Raw genomic sequence first — 18,135 nt, forward strand, 5'->3', positions numbered from 1 at the left:
CTTTCTTTCTTCTTTCTTTCTTTCTTTCTTACTTACTTACTTACTTACTTACTTACTTACTTACTTACTTACTTACTTACTTACTTACTTACTCAAACAAGAAGAAGAGTTTGGATTTATAACCCGTTTTTCTCTACTGTAAAGAGTCACAAAGCAGTTGATGATCACCTTCCATTTTTCTCCCCTCAATAGACACCTTGTGAGATAGGTGGGACTGAGAGAGCTCAGAGAGAACTGTGACTCTGCACCCAAGCAGGCTTCATGTGCAGGAGAGGGGGAAACCATCCAGTTCACCAGATAAGAGTCTGGCACTCATGCGGAGGAGTGGGGATTCAAAACCTGTTCTACAGATTAGAGTTCACCACTCACCTGAAGGAGCAGGGAAACAAATGCAGAGTTTGCTGCTAAAGTGGAGGAGTGGGGAATCGAACCCAGTCCACCAATCTTAAACACCACATCCCATTGCCAAAAGACCACAAGAAGCTTCACAGTAACATAATCCCCCAAATTAACCCCTTTTCACAATTGATTACCACCCACAAAAAATTAGCTATTAAGAATCTAATTCTATTCTCTTTGTCAGGTAGCGGCCACTGAATTAAACTTTGCGAGGAAAGATACGATTTGTAGGATAAAAGTGGTCCTAAATATTTCTGCCTCCAATCATCCCCACAACAGCAGAACAACAAAATCTGTTCCAGAGTCTCCATACGTCCCTCCCCACCCCATTCACAACTTCAATCAAAATAAGGAATGCCCTTCAGTGACCCTAGATCAGGAGTGGCCAACGTATGACTGGCAGGGGCTGATGGGAATTGCAGTCCATGAACATCTGGAGTGCCATAGGTTGGCCACCCCTGCCCGAGATGGCAACGCATCCAGTCTAATTCACACAAACGAATGCTCTTCGGCATTAAATGGATGACATTTTGTGGAATGGAATTAGAGAGGATCAAATCAGAGACACCAAGCTGAAGAAACTCGCCGATCCCTCTCTTGCACACTATTAGGATCAAGGGAGGTCATCAAGGCTTTGTTGAGGAGACTTCTTGAGATGGAGGTGTAACCAGGGGCGTAATGCCCATTGGGCAAGGTGGGCAGCTGCCCAGGGCACCACCTTGTGGGGGGCATCAAAATGCAGGGTTCGTTTTTGGGTATTTTTAGTGGTTTTCCATTTTTGGCCTGCAGGGGGTGCAGTTTTTAGGCTAGTGGCACCTCAGCGTATCATCAGGAGACTGTCCTTATGCTACCCCCCAGGTTTGGTGAGGTTTGGTTCAAGGAGTCCAAAGTTATGGACTCCCAAATGGGGTGCCCCATACCTCATTGTTTCCAATGGGAGCTAATAGGACATAGGGGCTACAGTTTTGAGGGTCCATAACTTTGGCCCCCCTGAACCAAACTGCACCAAACCTGGGGGGTATCATTAGGGAAGTCTCCTGATGAGACCCTGAAAGTTTTGAGACTGTGCCTTCAGAAATGTGCCTCCCCAGCATGCAACCCCCATTGACAGCAATGCAGAAAACTCAATGCAGAACAAAGATTCTTGGGCAAATTTGTAGAATGTTCTTGCAGGGGGTGCATTTTTGGATGTATCGGCACCATAATTTCAGGGTATCCTCTGGAAACTGTCCTTATGGTACCCCCCCAAGTTTGGTGCAGTTTAGTTCAGGGGGTCCAAAGTTATGGACCCTCAAAGGGTAGCCCCCATCTCCCACTAGCTCCCATTGGAAACAATGAGGGATGGGGCACCCCCTTTGGGAGTCCATAACTTTGGACTCCTTGAACCAAACCTCACCAAACATGGGGAGTAGCATAAGGACAGTCTCCTGATGATATGCTGAAATTTTGGTGCCGCTAGCCTAAAAACTGCGCCCCCTGCAGGCCACAAATGTCCTGGTGCAAAAAAGAAGATTTTGTAGAAGGGGTTGCAGAGGTGGGATCCAGCAGGTTCTCACCAGTTCCCGGGAGTGGGTGACTAATTATTTGTGTGTGCCGAGAAGGGGTTACTAATTGGGTCCGCTTTTCCGTTAGAAATCCCATTCGGTCCAAAAATCATCAAGTCCTGTTGTTTCCTATGTGGCTGGTTAGCGAAGGTAGAAAACGGGATCATTCTCCCTGTTGGGCTGTTTTAAAAACATGTTTTAGAAATATGGTCAAGTTCCTGGTTGAAGGAAAGTCTCCTTCTTTTAATTTCTAGAAACAAAATTAATTAATTTCTAGAAACAAAATTAATACTGAAAGTATTAAGTATTTGACAGGCAGTCAATTAGAGGAGAAGTCGTTTCTGTGGGCAGTAGACGATAGGACTTGCTCTAATGAGTTTAAATTATGGACAGAAAGATACCAGCTGGAGATGAGGAACTTTTTTGTTTACAGTAAGTGTTTTTTACAGTAACAGAGAAATTATTAATGCCCCGCCCCCAGAATGCCCGGCCACGCCCCCATCGTGCTCCCCCAGCCCCACTGGCACTACGCCACTGTTTGAATCCCACCACCATGGGAACCTGTTACTAAAATGTTTGGATCCCACCACTGCTCAGGCAGCTGCGGAAGGGGTTAATCTGCCCCTGCTTGTGTCTGAAATGGCAACGCTGCTGCTGCCCGTTTCTCTCTCTCCCTGGACTTTCCAAGGCTCTCAGGTATCCAGAGACAAAGGTGCCTGGGAGGCCATGAATTATTGAGGCTCGCCTGCCTGCAGGAACACGGCGTGGAGGCTTCGTCTGCTTGCTCCTTGCGCTGCCGAGAACAAGGGGGGCTCCGTTGGCGGGGGGAGCTGTCTGTCAGTGGGCTGCAGAAGTTGGCAAAGACAAGGTGAGTATCCAGTTAGGGCTGCCCTCCTTTGACTCGTCCCTGACCTCCTCCTCTCTTGGACCCAGAGATGGGGAGGGGGGGACGAGAGCAGAGCCCTCTCCAGTTGAGCGGCAGAGGCTTATCCGGTGAACCAGGTGTGTTTCCGCACTCCTACGTTCGTGCTGGGTGACCTTGGGCTAGTCACAGTTCTCTCTGAGCACTCTCGGCCCCACCTGTCTCACAATGTTGTGGGGAGAGGATGGGAGAGGAGCTTGTAGGCCACCTTGAGTCTCCTTATGGGAGAGAAAGGTGGGGTAGAAATCCAAACTCTTCTTCTTCTTCTTCTAGTTGTGTTTTCATGATCACTCGTGTTGCTAGGTAGTGCCTGGATACATCCTGGAGAGCAGGAGTGGCGTAGTGGCTAAGAGCAGTGGCTAAGAGCAGGTGCACTCTGATCTGGAGGAACCGGGTTTGATTCCCAGCTCTGCCGCTTGAGTTGTGGAGGCGTATCTGGGGAATTCAGATTAGCCTGCGCACTCCCACACATGCCAGCTGGGTGACCTTGGGCTAGTCCCAGCTTCTCGGAGCTCTCTCAGCCCCACCTACCTCACAGGGTGTTTGTTGTGAGGGGGGAAGGGCAAGGAGATTGTCAGCCCCTTTGAGCCTCCTACAGGAGAGAAAGGGGGGATATAAATCCAAACTACTCCTCCTACTCCCAAAGGCCCCTGGTGGGCCACTGCGAGTAGCAGAGAGCTGGACTAGATGGACTTTGGTCTGATCCAGCTGGCTTGTTCTTATGTTCTTATGTTCTTATGTCCTCCTCCTCCTCCTCCTCCTCCTCCTCCTCCTCCTCCTCCTCTTCTTCTTCTTCTTCTTCTTCTTCTTCTTCTTCTTCTTCTTCTTCTTCTTCTTCTTCTTCTTCTTCTTCTTCTTCTTCTTCTTCTTCTTCTTCTTCTTCCTGGAATTATGGCAGACCACCAGGGAACAGAGATTAGCTCCCTTGGAGAAGTTGGCTGTGTTAAAGGGTTGGCTCCTCGGCATTATGTCCTTCCCCACGCCTCGATCTCCCCAGACTGTGCCCCGAAATTTCCAGGGATTTCCTGGCCTGGAGCTGGCCACCTTTCGTGTCACTGAGAACCTTCGCCTCTACAGGTGCGAAATGGGCCTTCTGCACAGTTTGCCTCCAGACACGGCAGGGCTCTGAGGGCAGCGGCGGTTTCTCTGCGTCTCCTTGGATTCCTCCTCCGGCACTTGGGGCCTCCTCTGGAACAGCGAGCAGAGTATCGGGTTGCAGCTCCAGGTTGGGGAAACTCCTGGGGATTTGGGGAGAGGTGTGTGGAGAGAATGAGGTTTGAGGAAGGGGCTCGGTAGGGTATAATGCCATAGACCCATAGACTGAGGAGGGTGGAGTTTGGGGAAGGGGAGGACCTGGGAACCAGCATGGTGTCGTGGTTAAGAGTAGGTGGATTCTAATCTGGAGAACTGGGTTTGATTCCCCACTCGTCCACCTGAGTGGCAGAGGCTTATCTGGTGAACCAGATGTGTTTCTGCACTCCTTCATTCTTGCTGGGTGATCTTGGGCCAGTCACAGTTCTCTCAGGACTCTCTCAGCCCCACCTACCTCACAAGGTGTCTCTCACCCCCCCCCACCTCACAAGGTGGGGAGAGGAAGGGAAAGGAGCTTGTAAGTCACCTTGAGTCTCCTTACAGGAGAGAAAGGCGGGGTGTAAGTTCCTTGCCCTCCCCTGGCTCCATTCCCAAATCTCCAGGAGTTCCCCATTGTGGAGCCCAAAAATCCTTTAATCAAGTAGCCAGTCAACAGAGGAGGTTCCTAAAAGCTTTATTTGCAAAGAGAGGGATGCTGTCCCGGCTGGGGCAGACTCCACCCACCTCCCACAATACGTGCCCATATATATGTTCCCTTCTCCTGACATGCAAGCCCCTCTCCGTTCCTTCATTGGCTAAAAGTCCTGGGGTTTCTATCTTTTTCGATCCGCTTAATTGCATGTTGTTCCTTGATATGTAGCCACCACGCCGCCCCCAATATTATCCTGTTCATTCATTATCAATGTCCCTCATACAGCCCGGGGTGTGTCTGTTAATATTCATTAGCTAGTTAAGCATGCGCCTTGGCTCTCGGCCCGTAAAACTCTTGCCCTGCGTCTCACTTTCAAACAGCCTGGGGTCTCAACTAGCCCTGACTGGATTTTTCCAGCCCGGTCTCATTGTCACCGCAGGCTTGGGGTACAGACCCAGAGGCAAATGAGCCAAGCCGACAAAAGAATAAAATTAAAGAAACAATTTTATTCAGGCCAACAACGGGCAAGCTAGTATCAGAGGAGCCACCCCAAAATGGATGCATGTTCTTATTTTTATAGGTTACATCCGAACAGCATAAGAAAGAACACACCCCAAAATGCAACCATCATCAATCAATCACTGTATAGGGAGGGGATCATCCCTTTCCCCAAAACATTTGGGGCAAACTAGTGCCCTTATTGGAAGATGCCAGCATCCCACCCTTTGACGTCCCGTGAACTTAGGCCCAGCCTCACCTTATCAGTATTGTTCTCTGTTGCCCTACTTTTCTAGACGAAGAGCCTAAACATTCAACCACGTTCTTGCTTTGTATCAGAAAAAGAGCCATTCCTCTGGAGGAAGCGACTGCTTTTGGAGCTTTTGGGCTGTAATGGGGTCATATCTTTGCTGAGCTGCCTCCCCAACCCCCCCACCCCAGCTTTGTCCCCAAAGGTCCAGGAATTTCCTACACCAGAACTGGCAACCCCTCAGTGGTGGGATCCAAAAATTTTAGTAACAGGTTCCCATGGTGGTGGGATTCAAACAGGGGCGTAGCGCCAATGGGGCAGGGCGGGGCATGACGGGGGCGTGGCCGGGCATTCCGGGGGTGGGGCATTAATAATTTCTCTGTTACTGTAAAAAACTCTTACTGTAAACAAAAAAGTTCCTAATTTCCAGCTGGTATCTTTCTGTCCATAATTTAAACTCATTATAGCAAGTCCTATCGTCTACTGCCAACGGAAACAACTACTTCTCCTCTAGTGGGTTACTAATTATCTGTGTGTGCCGAGAGGGGGTTACTAATTGGGTCAGCTTTTCCGCTAGAAATTCCATTCGGTCCAAAAATCATAAAGTCCTGTTGTTTCCTATGTGGCTGGTTAGCGAAGGTAGAAAACGGGATAATTCTCCCTGTTGGGCTGTTTTTAAAACATGTTTTAGAAATAGGGTAAAGTTCCTTGTTTGAGGAAAGTCTCCTTCTTTTGATTGCTAGAAACAAAATTAAGTATTTGAAAGCATTAAGTATTTGACAGGCAGTCAATTAGAGGAGAAGTAGTTGTTTCTGTTGATTCCCAGATCTGTTCCCTGGAAAAAGTGATTTCTTTGAAGAGTGGGCTCTAAGTCAGTGATGGTGAACCCATAACACACATGTCAAAGACGACACACCACAACATTTCGAATGGCCGGCCTGCATTCAGTGGAGTCTCCTTCTTTGAAAGTTTTCAAACAGGGGTTGGATGGCCATCAGTCAGGAGTTCTTTAATTATGCAGGGGGTTGGACTTGATGGCCCTTGGGGGTCTCTTCCAACTCTATGATTCACCAACACCCAACAATAATTATTCTACCTGTCTGAGTTGGAGTCATTTTTGTAGTTATTCGACATTTATTATTATTATTGTTGTTGTTGTTGTTGTTGTTGTTGTTGTTGTTGTTGTTGTTGTTGTTGTTGTTGTTGTTGTTAAAATTTAATAGACCGCCCTACCCCCGAAGGGCGCAGGGCGGTTTACAAAACAATCAACATTTGAATACAACAAATAGTTTCAATTAAAACAATAAATAAATTAAACATTAAAACACTAGCAGCAGTGATCTTCCACAATTAAAATAAGTAGATGATGTCTGGCATTAACCCCCCGGGAGGGGACTGGTCGATATTCAGTCAGCAGATGACAAAGCTGTTAGGAGCAACATTTCTTTCTATAATACTTAACACCACACATGATTAGACTGTATACTTGTTAAAACAAGTATCTCTTGATGTTGCTTTTATTGACTTTACAGTGGTGTTTGACTCAGATTCTAGAGATCCAACTGCATATTTTTTTAAAATAAACAAATATGGAAATAATTGCTTGTCTTTTGATTGGCGGGGGGGGGGTTGTGGGGTTGACACAGCAGCAGAATCAAGTTGAGCATTTTCTCAATTTTTGACACACCAAGCCCAAAAGGGTCGCCATCGCTGTTCTGACATTTTCACCCCTGGGGGAGACTCCTTAAATCCCACCCTTCCCAGCTTTACCCCCAAATCTACAGGGATTTCCTGACCTGAAGTTCCCAACTCTATGCACTTGAACTTCCATGACTCTGGGACCATGTCTGGCATTTGAATTATTTCCATGCAATCTTCTTGGCTCCCAACCTGTGCGATGCCCCACCAGGGCTGGAAACAGAGGCCCGTGAGATGTCTTTCCCGCCGCCCAACTGGGATTATGTCCATTTCCTTGACAGAAGCATACTGTCCTCTTGCAGGCTGTTATAATGGACACAAGGGGATCCAGTCTTCAGAGCCGGGGCAGGCGGGACCTGCACGGCCTTCAGCATGGGCTGTTCCAGACTTCGACGGATCGATCCCAGCTCCGCGCTGCCGTATACCAGGTGAGGGTAGACGAGGCAGACCCGTTCAAAGATTCCCAGTTCTCTAAACACCAGGGCCTCTTCCGCACATGCAAAATAATGCGTTTTCAAACCACTTTCACAACTGTTTGCAAGTGGTTTTTGCTATTCCGCACAGCTTCAAAGAGCACTGAAAGCAGTTTGAAAGTGCATTATTCTGTATGTGCGGAAGGAGCCCAAATAATTTCATGTCCTTACACGCTCTATATCGGGGGGGTCCAACTCTGGCGCTTCAGATGTTTATGGACTACAATTCCCATCAGCCAATTGGCCATTCCATCAGGGGCTGATGGGAATTGTAGTCCATGAACATCTGAAGCGCCAGAGTTGGACACCTCTGCTCTGCATCCGACAAAAAGGTCAGTCCCTACGCCAAAGAATAAATAGGCATAAATCTGGCATAAAAACCCATAATGCTCAAAAACCTCAGGGGGACGGGAATGGGACATTTTAGCCTAATCTGGAGGAACCGGGTTTGATTCCCCGCTCTGCCGCTTGAGCTGTGGAGGCTTATCTGGGGAATTCAGATTAGCCCGTGCACTCCCACACACGCCAGCTGGGTGACCTTGGGCTAGTCACAGCTTCTCGGAGCTCTCTCAGCCCCACCCACCTCACATGGTATTTGTTGTGAGGGGGGAAGGGCAAGGAGATTGTCAGCCCCTTTGAGTCTCCTGCAGGAGAGAAAGGGGGGATATAAATCCAAACTCTTCTTCTTCTTCCAGAATATTCCACTGTTGACGTAAGAGGGGCAGTCCTTAAACAAAGAGATTTCAGAGGGACATCACAGCAGGAGATTGTTGAACTTGAATGTATTTCAGAACAATGGATGCTCCCAGAGCTGAATAGGGTTACAGGAATCTTATCTCAACACAAATGCTAATTTTCTTTCCCCAAAGTGTTTCCCCTCTGCTCAGAGCAGAGCAGATTACATTTTGCATTTTACTTCTGCATCCTGAATTTCGTCTTTGCAACTTCCCATCAGACTGAGCTGTAAATGTTCAGGAATTGCCAATTCAACATGTATCTTTTAAAAGGGAGCTTTTATTACTGAAATCTAATACTCCAGCCTGAAAATCTCCCGGGTCTCTAAGGCGCTACTGGATTCCAGTCTAGCATGTCTGAGACAAGGACATTTCTTGTGGCAGAAGCTTTCGTTGCCGTCTCCATCTTGGCCAAGAGCAGAGGTGGAATCCAGCAGGTTCTCACAGGTTCCCGAGAGTAGGTTACTAATTATTGGTGTTTGCCGAGAGGGGGTTACTAATGGGTGTTTTTGCCACATGATTTTGCCTTAGTTACGCCCCTCCTCTCAGCTGTAGCGCGCAGAACTTGAAGCAGTCTAGCAGGAGGTGCCCTGGCGTGTGTGGCAGCCTGCGCCTGCGTGCATTCGTTTCTCGCCCAAGGACCGGCGCAGCGGCTGCATCCTTGCCACAGCCCCGCCCAGGAATGCCCCACCCCCGGAATGCCCGGCCACGCCCCCATCGTGCCCCGCCCAGCCCCATTGGCGCTACTCGACAGTTTGAATCCCACCACCATGGGAACTTGTTACTAAATTTTTTGGATCCCACCTCTGGCCCAGAGCTGTTGTGCCCTGCTGGGGATGGGACTACAAGGCTGTCCCATGACTGGAAGGCTTAGAGCCCAAACAAAACTGAAAGGGGAAAACCCAAACACTATATAGTGATCACAACCAACTGAAAAACATGTGCATGCTAACACAGAGATGTTTAATGTATATCAATGGTGAACATTGCAGATCTAAATCGTGTGAATCCAACCAGTGTACAATAACGTCAACAGTCCAAACATTCAACACAGAAAACAAACTCAGGAAACAACATCAAATGCACACAGTTGGAGAATCAAGGGTGTGGTTGTCATCCAAGGCAACTTTTGCCGGCTACAAGAGAGGTTTATGTCACCAGAGCGACTGCCTGGCCCCTCTGAAGATCGAGGGGGTTTATTCCCTCAATGAGACGAAATTTTACTTGGGCAAGAAATGGGCCTACGTGCACAAAGCGAAAAACAACCCAGGGGTAGATTCCACATGACAGAAATAAAAAGCCTTTAGGATGTTTTTAAAAGATCCGTTTTGGGATTTTGTGTTTCCACACACAATCATTGCCAGCCAAAACAGATACATTTTCCCCGCCTGCTGCGTGGCGCTCTTGTCTGTTTCACAGTTGCGCCACCATTTTGTGTGAAGATTTCCCACAAGAGTTTCCTCTGCTTGCAGCACATCCATTTGCTTTTTCACAGTAAAAAAGTAGATGAATAAAGTTTATTTTCCCTAGCGATCCCACGCAGGTGTTGTTTTTCTTTTGTTTGTTTTGAGGGGGCCGTCTGCAAAGCTAGGGTGGCACAACTTGAAAAGCTGCAGCATGCGCATATTTATGCCAATGCAGCTTTGCAGATAGCCTCCTCAAAACAAAACAAAAAGGGAAAACAACCTGTGCCCGGGATCGCTAGGCAAGACAAACTTTATTCGTCTACTGTTTACAGTGAAATCGCACGCGGATGACGTTAAAATCCCAATTAATAAAACTTAGTGGTGTCATTAAACACAATAAGGGGACTAATCGGAAGGGAAAGGTCAATTAAAACTCTAGTAGGAAAAGGAAAAAAGAACAATAATTCAACGATGAATAAATAGGGAAAGGAGAAAGAGGCCGGAGGAGGGAGGCCAGCAAAGGGGAAGTTGCCTCTGGCCTCAAACCTTAGGCCCCTTCCACACATGCAGAATAATGCACTTTCAATCCACTTTCAATGCACTTTGCAGCTGGATTTTACTATGTGGAATAACAAAATCCACTTGCAAACAATTGTGAAAGTGGATTGGAAGTGCATTATTCCGCATGGGCAGATGGGGCCTTCCCTTCCCATCTGGGTCCCAGCGAGGTGGTCTTTTGGACTACTAGCATTTATTGGAATGAAATTTAGTTGAGAATCTTTGTACACATTTCTTACCTAGAAGTCAATGAGTTGTAAACATTGTGGGATAAGCTGTTAAGGGTCAGTCATTTGCATACTACTGATAACCCCCCATTCCCACTGTCCTATAGGTCTTTGGAGCGCAGCCGTGGGGCGGCTGCTGCTCAGACAGACTGTTGGAGACTTTACTGGAAGCAGGACAACGGAGCTACTTGAAGCAGCAGGTGAGCCGGGGACGAGGGGAGGGGAAGAGACCCCTTCTCACAGTTTGCATGCATGCCCCACCTCTGTGGAACGCCAGCTGCTCCAGTGCTCTGAAACATCAGCCTGAGAATATTGACCTAAGAGTGTTCAATATACCACTTTCTCAGTGGGTGTCTGGGTTGGCTTGATTTGGGGAGGGCAAGAGACCAAAAATCAGGAAACCAAATATTAAAATTAGACAGACAGACAGACAGACAGACAGAGATATGATAGCTAGCTATCTAGCTATCTAGCTATCTAGCTGATGATAGATAGATAGATAGATAGATAGATAGATAGATAGATAGATAGATAGATAGATAGATAGATAGATAGATAGATAGATAGATAGATAGAGAGAGAGAGAGAGAGAGAGAGAGAGAGAGAGAATGAATGAATGAATGAATGAATGAATGAATGAATGAATGAATGAATGGTGGCGAACCTTTGGCACTCCAGATGTTATGGACTACAATTCCCATCAGCCCCTGCCAATTGGCCATGCTGGCAGGGGCTGATGGGAATTGTAGTCCATAACATCTGGAGTGCCAAAGGTTCGCCACCACGGTGGTGGATGGATGGATGGATGGATGGATGGATGGATGGATGGATGGATGGATGGATGGATGGATGGATGGATGGATGGATGGATGGATGGATGGATGGATGGATGGATGGATGGATGGATGGATGGATGGATTCTTTTTGCTGCCTGGTGTGTAACACGATATGGCATTGCATGTCAGTCATTAAACACTGTCAAATACTAAATGTCATTGCATGTCCTAGTGCCGTGGTGGCGAACCTTTGGCACTCCAGTTGTTATGGACTACAATTCCCATCAGCCCCTTCCAGCATGGCCAATTGGCCATGCTGGCAGGGGCTGATGGGAATTGTAGTCCATAACATCTGGAGTGCCAAAGGTTCGCCACCACTGTCCTAGTGTCTTGAGAGCAGAACTAGGTAGGAACCAGGACCCAAGCGGAGTGATTTGAGAACAAAAACGGTCCAGGAGATGGCGGATGAATTCACAAATCTCTTGTTACCTTTATCCTGAAAAGGGCATAGGATAAAATCATGTTGGTTTAGAGACTCTTCTTCATTTACACTCGGGGTGACCAGTTTTTCTGTGCCTGTCCGGGTGTATTGGGGATTTTGAGAAAACCAGCGTCCACAGGCAACAAAGCCAAACCTAAAATGGCTTCTGCAGGAGGCAGGAATACTTCCCTCCTCACCCCTCCTGGAAAGAAGGAGATTCTGGAGGGGAGCAGCAGTGGCATAGTGGCTAAGAGCAGTGGCTAAGAGCAGGTGCACTCTGATCTGGAGGAACCGGGTTTGATTCCCAGCTCTGCCACTTGAGTTGTGGAGGCTTATCTGGGGAATTCAGATTAGCCTGTGCACTCCCACACACGCCAGCTGGGTGACCTTGGGCTAGTCACAGCTTCTCAGAGCTCTCTCAGCCCCACCTACCTCACAGGGTGTTTGTTGTGAGGGGGGAAGGGCAAGGAGATTCTAAGCCCCTTTGAGTCTCCTTACAAGAGAGAAACGGGGGATATAAATCCAAACTCTTCTTCTTCTTCTAAAAATGAAACCACACGCTGGATGAGCCAGGCCCGAGTGCTTTCCAGTCCTCCTCATCTGCCAGTGGAAAAGCATTGCCTCACAATGGCCCTGCCCGCTTTCAGAAATTTCTACGGAGGGCAAGGGATGTAATAGCCGGGAGTACCGCATTGGGGACCCTGGTTTGTGCAAAAATAAACAGATATGGCCTCCCTTCTGGGGCCATTGAAAACCTGAGCTCAACACTTGTTCCTCCATAAGAACATAAAAACAAGCCAGCTGGATCAGACCAGAGTCCATCTAGTCCAGCTCTCTGCTACTCGCAGTGGCCCACCAGGTGCTTTGGGAGCTCACATGTAGGATGTGAACGCAATGGCCTTCTGCGGCTGTTGCTCCCGATCACCTGGTCTGTTAAGGCATTTGCAATCTCAGATCAAAGAGGATCAAGATTGGTAGCCATAGATCGACTTCTCCTCCATCAATCTGTCCAAGTCCCTTTTAAAGCTATCCAGGTGAGTGGCCATCACCACCTCCTGTGGCAGCATATTCCAAACACCAATCACACGTTGCGTGAAGAAGTGTTTCCTTTTATTAGTCCTAATTCTTCCCCCCAGCATTTTCAATGGATGCCCCCTGGTTCTAGTATTGTGAGAAAGAGAGAAAATTTCTCTCTGTCCACATTTTCTACCCCATGCATCATTTTAGAGACTTCAATCATATCCCCCCTCAGACGTCTCCTCTCCAAACTAAAGAGCCCCAAACACTGCAGCCTCTCCTCCTAGGAAAGGTGCTCCAGTCCTCGTAACAATCATCCTTGTTGCCCTTTCTCTGCACTCCTTTTTCTATCTCCTCTTCGGATGTCCTTTTTTGAGATGTGGCTACCCAGAACTGGAATTACACAGTACTCCAAGTGCTGGGTCGCACTCCACGGCTTCTTTATATATAAGGGCATGACAATCTTTGCAGTTTTATCTCTCAATTCCTTTCCTAATGATCCCCTCAGCATAGAGTTTGGCCTTTTTCACAGCTAGCTGCCATCCATTGAGTTGGACATTCTCATGGAACTATCAAACTAAGATGCCCAAATCCCTTCTCCCCTGGTTCTGTGACTGATAGGCACTGACCCCTGTAGCGTGTATGTGAAGTTTGGATTTTTTTTGCCCCTAATGTGCATCACTCTTTTACATTTTGCTACTAATTGAACTGCATTTGCCATTTCTCTGAGCCCACCTGTTCACCTAATTTGTCAAGGTCGCACTTGGGAGCTGCTTTGGTACAAATCGCCTTTTGCGGTTCTTTTACCACACTGCATAATTTGGTATCATCTGCAAACTTGGCCACCACGCCTTACCCACCACCCTTACTCTCCAGGTAATTTATGAATAGGTTAAAGAGCACTGGTCCCAAAACGGGATCCTTGGGGACACCACTCCCCACATCTCTCCATTGTGAGAATTTCCCATTTACACTCCACTCTTTGCTTCCTGTTTCTGCTAAACCAGTTTTTTAATCCATAGGAGGACTTCCCTCTTATTCCTTGATTGCTGAGTTTTTCTCAATAGTCTCTGGTGAAGAACTTTGTCAAAAGCGCTCTTTGGAAATCCAAGTAGACAATGTCCACTGGTTCCCCCCCTTCATCCACATGCCTGTTTACACCCTCAAAGAACTCCTGAGTAAATTTTGTAAGACCAGGATTTGCCCTGCAAAAGCCATGTTGGACTCTTTCTCAGCAGGTCTTCTGCTTTTCTACATGCTTCTAATAATTTTTATCTTTAAATTATAGATTCTACTAATTTACACCATTGGAACCAGATGTCAAACTGACTGGTTCCTGTAATTTCCCGGGTCCCCCCCCCTAAGATCCTTTCTTTAAAAGATTGGTGTGAGCATTGGCCATCTCTTCCAGTCTTCCTTCAGGGATAGGAGCCTGATTTCAGGGATAAGTTGCATATTAAAGTGAGAAGATCAGCAATTTCATGCTTGAGCTCTTTAAGAACTCTTGGGTGAATGCGATCTGGGCCAGGGGATTTGGTAGCATTTAGTTTATCAATGGCTGCCAGAACTTCTTCCTTGTCTACCACTATCTTCGCTAGTTCCTTGGATTTGCCTCCCAAGAAGCATGGTTCAGGTGCAGGAATTTTCCTCATTTCCTCTTGGGTGAAGACAGATGCAAATAATTCATTCAGCTTCTCCGCAATCTCCCTGTCATCGTTTAGCACACCCTTTGCTCCTTTTTGATCATCTTAACTTGGGCCTCATCCGCTTCCCTAGCTGGCTTTCCTACTTTTGATATAACTTTGAAGAACTGTTTGTTGCTGGTCTCTGATGTTTTGCAGCCATGCGTTCCTCAGTAATCCTTTTTTTTTGCCTCCCTTTACAACTAACTTCTGCTTCTCTTTTGCCACCATCTGTGTTCCCTGTCATATTCTTTCATCAGTCAAACTGGACTTCCATTTTCTAAAAGACATTTTCTTTTTTCTGATAATTTCCTCAACCTCTCTTGTTAACCATGGTGGCTTTCTTTTGGACTGGGTGCTGCCTTTCCTAACCTGCGGAACACATTCCAGCTAAGCTTTTATTACTGTGTTTTTAAATAACCTCCAAGCATCTTGGACAGTTTTGACTCTCTTGATTTTCCCTTTCAGCTTCCTTCACACTATCCCCCTCATCTTTGAGAAATTTCCCTTTCTGAAGGCGAATGCAACTACATTAGTAGTTGTCACTTGTTCGCATGCAGAGATACTGAATCTCCGTCTTGCACCAGGAAAGAGATGCTGAATCATTATAACACCCTCCTACCGCTGCCATTTCCTGAAAGGTGGCAGGGACACAGCTCCTTCCAGGCTGAGCTAAGAACGGGCTGTTTGGGGTCTCTCCCTCTCCAGCTTTACTGGGATTTCCAGCTGCTGGACTCAGACCACGATGGGTATCTGTCTGTCCGGGATGCTGAGCTGCTCTTGGCCCAGGTGCCCAACGCGTGTGCCACGGGGGAGTCCTGGCAGGAGTTCCTCAGGAGTCGAGGGCCCGCCGTGGCCTGGAGAGACATTGAGGTAAGGGCTGTTGTGGATCAGCCTCGTACTGTTGGATGACAATGGTCTGTGGCTTAATGGGATAATCATGTGTAACCTCTATCTGTGGGTTCTGTGGGGCAGAACTTGGAATGAGTTTGCAACAACAAATTTTAAAAACAAAATGGCTTACTTTCTTAACATATAACATATCAACATTTAACATCACACTTCAAGGTCCTGTTCAGGTTGCATTTTCAAGTCCTTATATTTACAGTCTACTGATACTGCCAAGTCCAATTCTTCTTTGCAAGTAGGTTGGCTCCTGAAGACTCCAAGGGCTTGGTGAACAGGATTCAACATGATGAAGGTTTCCAGGAGAACTCTCACCCATTATAACCACACACAAAAAACCCTGAAACAATAAACTCCAACATTTACAACATAGCAAAAACAAACAACTATCTTCCCACTAGTTCCCAACAACATTGCAGTTACCTTAACAAGGTGTTAAGGGCTTATACAAATCAAGGTCCGAGTCTGGTAGCCTCGTCTCCTCCAAACTACATGAGCTCTGCAGCCTCTTGCTGCTTTGAGTCTCCACCCCTTTCTGGGTCAACCCATTCTGAGCAGGGGGGTTACACATGCCCAGGGTCTGGGATGCTCACTTGGGTCCTGAATGGATAGGAAACACGGCTGCTTTCATGCATGTCAGATAGCGCAGCTGGTGGAAAGGCCAAAGATTCGCCTCCTTGGTCTTTATGATGCCATGAAACATCCTAGTGCCGGCAAGATTTAGGAACCTCTTCTGAGCATGTGCCAGCCTGTAGCCTGGTTTTGGGAAGGGAGATGGCATGGCACGGCCCCATCTTGTCAGATCTCAGGGGCTAAGCAGGGTCCTTATTTGGAAGGGCGGCCACCAAGGGTGACTCTGCAGAGGAAAAAGGCAAACCACCTCAACTTCTCACTTCTCTTGAGAGCCACTTGCTGGGGTCACCAGAACTCAGAAGCTAAGCACAGTCGATCCTTGCAAGGGAGGCCACCAAGAAAGGCTGTGCAGAGGAAGGCAACGGCAAACCACCTCCGCTTCTCCCTTGCCTTGAAAGCCCCTTGCTGGGGTCACTCGAACTCAGAACCCAAGCAGAGTCAGTACTTGGAAGGGAGACTCTGCAGAGGAAGGTAATGGCAAACCACCCTTGCTTCTCATTTGCCTTGCTGGGGTCACTCAGAAGCTAAGAAGGGTCAGGACTTGGAAGGGAAACCACCAAAGAAGGCTCTGCAGAGGAAGGGAATGGCAAACCACCTTCATTTCTCACCTGCCTTGAGAGCTCCTCGCTGGAGTCATTCGAACTTAGAAGCTAAACAGGGTCTGTACTTGGGAGGGAGACCACCAAGGAAGACTTTGCCGTGGCAAACCACCCTCGCTTCTCACTTGCCTTGAGAGCCCTCCGCTGAGATTCCCATAAGTCTTTTGCAACTTGATGTACCTAATCTAGATTTCCTGGTAATTCACTGGTTGAAGCTGTGAAGATGGCCCTCCTCTGGACACATTCCAGTCTTAAGTCTTGTGTGTATGTCAGGGGCGGGGGAACAATTTGGGTTTCTGGGCTATGTGACCTTACTTTTAATTTAATGTGTAATGTGTAGTCAGTATGACCCACTTTGTGGCATCTGTGGGCGTTTCCCCACTTGCCACAACCCCCCTATGCCGCGCGCTACTCTCAGCGCGTGTCATTTCTGGCGTGCACCCGGGCTTCCCCACAACCCCGTGCAGAGGGGTCATCAAATGGTGCCGTTTGGAAGAGCGGCAGGAATGACTCGCACTGAGGGGGCGCGACAGCGGCAGTGTTGGGGCGGCTGCATTGTTGATGCCCCTGTAGTGGGGAGTGCCAGGGGACCCCGCGCTACTTGCCTACAGTAGCGTGGGGCAGAAGGTAAGTGGGAAAACGCCCTATTTCTCATGGGCCATCTTGTGCTGCCAAGCGGATTATCATTGTTGATGAATGAATGTATGTATATACACTGATATATTTTTACATACATACATAAAACCTTTATTAGCCATAATACCAATATAACAACCAGCATTATCCAGGCAAATGTTCCATACATAAAACCATCACAGGTATTATTCCAAAGTTCCTAAAAGGAACCTAGCTACAGAATTTAAAATCACAGAAGAAGAGTTGTTTAGTAGGAATGCAACCTTCCCAGCAACAGAGTATTCCTTAAACTTAGCAGGAAGCAGAGTCAAAAGCCTGGTCCTAGCTTCTTCGTATTTGGGGCAATTAAGCATTATATGTTCCATAGATTGCACCACTATAGAACAGTAGGGGCATTTCCGCTCTTGCAAGTCAATTTTAAGAAACCTCCCTTGGAGTACAGAACAAGGGAAGGAATTACAACGAGCCCTTGATACACTGATATATTTATACCATTATTATTGTTGTTGGAATAGAACCACTTGTACCAGAATTATGTGAGTGGCTGATGAAGACTTTTTAGTCGACAGTATTGATTCATCCCGGGTCAATACTACCACCTCCATCGGAGATTGGCCACCAGCCAATTTGTTCACCTCACAACCATGCGCAGTTCATTGAATATGATGTTCTCATGGTAGAGACTTGTTGTGTAGGAGGTTAAGACTTGTTATGGCGTAGGAGGTTAAGAGCTCATGTATCTAATCTGAAGGAACCGGGTTTGATTCCCAGCTCTGCCGCCTGAGCTGTGGAGGCTTATCTGGGGAATTCAGGTTAGCCTGTGCACTCCCACACACGCCAGCTGGGTGACCTTGGGCTAGTCACAGCTTCTGGGAGCTCTCTCAGCCCCACCTACCTCACAGGGTGTTTGTTGTGAGGGGGGAAGGGCAAGGAGATTGTCAGCCCCTTTGAGTCTCCTGCAGGAGAGAAAGGG

This window comes from Sphaerodactylus townsendi, linkage group LG06, assembly GCF_021028975.2.
Source record: "Sphaerodactylus townsendi isolate TG3544 linkage group LG06, MPM_Stown_v2.3, whole genome shotgun sequence".
Classification (NCBI taxonomy): domain Eukaryota; kingdom Metazoa; phylum Chordata; class Lepidosauria; order Squamata; family Sphaerodactylidae; genus Sphaerodactylus; species Sphaerodactylus townsendi.